This window comes from Elephas maximus, chromosome 6, assembly GCF_024166365.1.
Source record: "Elephas maximus indicus isolate mEleMax1 chromosome 6, mEleMax1 primary haplotype, whole genome shotgun sequence".
Taxonomy (NCBI): domain Eukaryota; kingdom Metazoa; phylum Chordata; class Mammalia; order Proboscidea; family Elephantidae; genus Elephas; species Elephas maximus.
The window spans coordinates 94,046,978-94,049,930 of record NC_064824.1 but is presented as its reverse complement, the minus strand read 5'-3'; positions in this window follow the sequence as shown (position 1 = coordinate 94,049,930).

The window sequence follows — 2,953 nt, the reverse complement described above, 5'->3', positions numbered from 1 at the left end:
ACTCAAAACCAATGAAGTCATGAAAACACATGCCTTTATGTAATTTGGCAGAACAGGCTGCTCCCTGAATACAATGGGCCTTTTTGTTCAATGGGTGTCACCTTTTACTTTAAAGTGACATCATGCCTTTACATACAAACTTTTACTTTTCTACTTTCCTCATATCTCTTTCAGTCATGTTTTCTGGGCTGACTTAGTCTAGGTAAGCATTGCTTGCTCACGTTTTCTCTGTGGGATCTTCAAGTTCTTGTCCAAGTCACTTTATCACATTCACCACAATTTCTCTTTCAAACATTTGCGTGTTTTAAGCTCCCTACCGTTAAAAAATTACCTTTACTTATGCCTGGAAGGCATGGCTAACTAGTGATAGTTTGATATTGTCATCTAACTGTTAACAGTAGTTAGATATTAACCCTTGGCCTCAAACTGAAAATGTTGACTTTGGTGGGTCTGTTTAACCCAAGACAATGCTTGGATTTAAAAAAGTAACTTCTAAATCATTCGTTTTCTTAAAAAGTGCAATAATAGGCACCCTAGCAAGAAGCAATGTGATATAAAAAGGTGGGTACAGATTTCTAGCCAAAGAGATTTCACTTTGAACCCTAGCACCACTATTTACAAAGTAGGGGAAATTATTTAGCTCTGAGTCTCCATTTCTTCATCTCCAAAATACTCCTCACTTTACAGGGTGTTTATGAAGATTAAGTGGGATAGTGTACATACCCCACCTAGCACATTTCCCTCTACAGGGTAAATCATTCGCTGGATTTAGTACTATTGTAAGTAAATAATTGTTCTATAAAAACACAAAGAATTAATTTTGGAATGCTCTGTGTTCATCACTTACCCCCTTTACCTCTTCTGTTCCCAAAGTATCCTCAAATTCAAACTGTTTCAGCCTATAAAATAAACAGTAACACTGTGAGGAATGTGCCTCTTAGAACAATCAGCTATATGAAACCAAAAGCGCAACATCCGCCCGAAAGCAAAGATGTGAAGGCAGGAAGGGGCATTGTGGGGACTGCAACCAACATCACAGAACAATTTGTAATAAATTATTGAACAGAGAACGAATTTGCTCTGTAAACCTTCACCTAAAGCACAATAAAATGCTTTAAAAAAAAAAAAAATTCCACCTGTTTGGGTACAGCTACAAAATCTGCTCGTGAACACCTATCTTTTCCAATCGAAGCTCTGTTCCAATGCTTGGTTATTTCATGCTATTACTAATTTATTCTGGCTGGTTTGCCATGCCTAAATTGGTGAAAATTTTATCAGTAATATGATCTATTGCAAGTGTGTCGACACTGCCACTTTTCTCCTTAATCCTACTTTCTGCTACCACCAGTTCCTCTCCCTGGAGAATTGGATCAGATCATGTGGAGCTGCTTTAAAGTCAGTGGAGATAATAAAAACAAGAGGAAACTGACTTCCTACAGCACAGTTAGCTTCTAAATGGACTTGGCTGATTTCTACAAAGCTATAAATAGCCCTTTTTGCCCCTATGCTGAGCTCAGTACCAAAAAAGCAAACTCCATCAATACCACCTTCAAAGAAATCAAAGAATTTACAACACACCTGTCAATCAATTTTCAACTTTAAATATGCCTTTAAGAGAAGTTCAGCTAATTGCCAAACATGTCATCTTGTAGTAGCCTGCTTTCCAAATATTTTGCATTATTGAACACCTAGAAATAACTGTTACATCTGCATGTATGGTACAAACAGACTACTTACATGATGCATATTCTAATTTTGCCTGTCTGAGCAATTAAAATAAACCATTGTCTATGACTCAGATAATCACTATCAATGGGCATCATGCTATCTCATCACCAGGGGCAGTCAGACAGCATTTACTCAAGACAAAATGGGTAAGCCAAATGAATAAATTACAACCTGAAATGAATTTGATACATATTAAAACTACAGATAATTCATGTTCTTTTTGAAAATATTAGATCCAGTTTCTTAAACCGTTTACTTACTTTTGGAATGGAGGCTAACCCTCCAGTACACTGGGCTGATCTGAGTTAACAGAGTAGGCAGGGATACGGGAAGAAGTATACTAGGGATCCAGGAAGTGGGGACTATGGCAAGAGACAAGGTTTCAATAAGGTGGGTGTCTTAGTCATCTAGGGCTGCTATAACAGAAATACCACAAGTGGATAGCTTTAACAAAGAGTGTATTCTCTCACAGTTTAATAGGCTACAAGTCCAAATTCAGGCTGTCAGCTCAACGGGAAGGCTTTCTCTCTGTAGGCTCTGGAGTAAGGTCCTTGTCATCAATCTTCCTCTGGTCAGGGAGCTTCTCAGTGCAGGGACCCCAGGTCCAAAGAACGAGCTATTCTCCTGGTTGTCTCATGGTGGTATGAAGTCCCCCTGTCTCTCTGCTTGCTTCTCTCTTTTACACCTTAAAAGAGATTTGCTTAAGACACAGCCCAATCTTGTAGATTGAGTCCTGCCTCATTAACATAGCTGCCATTAATCTTATTTCATCAACATCATAGAGATAGGATCTACAGCACATAGGAAAATCATATCAGATGACAAAATGGTGGACAATCACCAATAGTAGCAATCATGACCTAGCCAAGTTGGCAGGTATTTTTGGGGGGCACAATTCAATCCATGACAGTAGGTTTTGAGAGGGTTGAGCAGCTAGTTGCTCAATACCTTATACATAGCAGCACTCAGTAAAATTTGACTGGATACATTTCTTTCTTCTCTTTTGTTCACCCTTGTATCCATGGCAGAGCCCCGGTGGCATAGTGGTTTAGCATTTGCCTGCTAACCAAAAGGTCGGCAGTTTGAATCCACCAGCCGCTTCCTTGGCAAACCCTATGGGGCAGTTCTACTCTGTTCCATAGGGTCACTATAAGTGGGAATTGACTCAATGGCAATGGGTTTGGTTTGGTATTGTTGACACCTAAAACAATGTCTCACATGTATT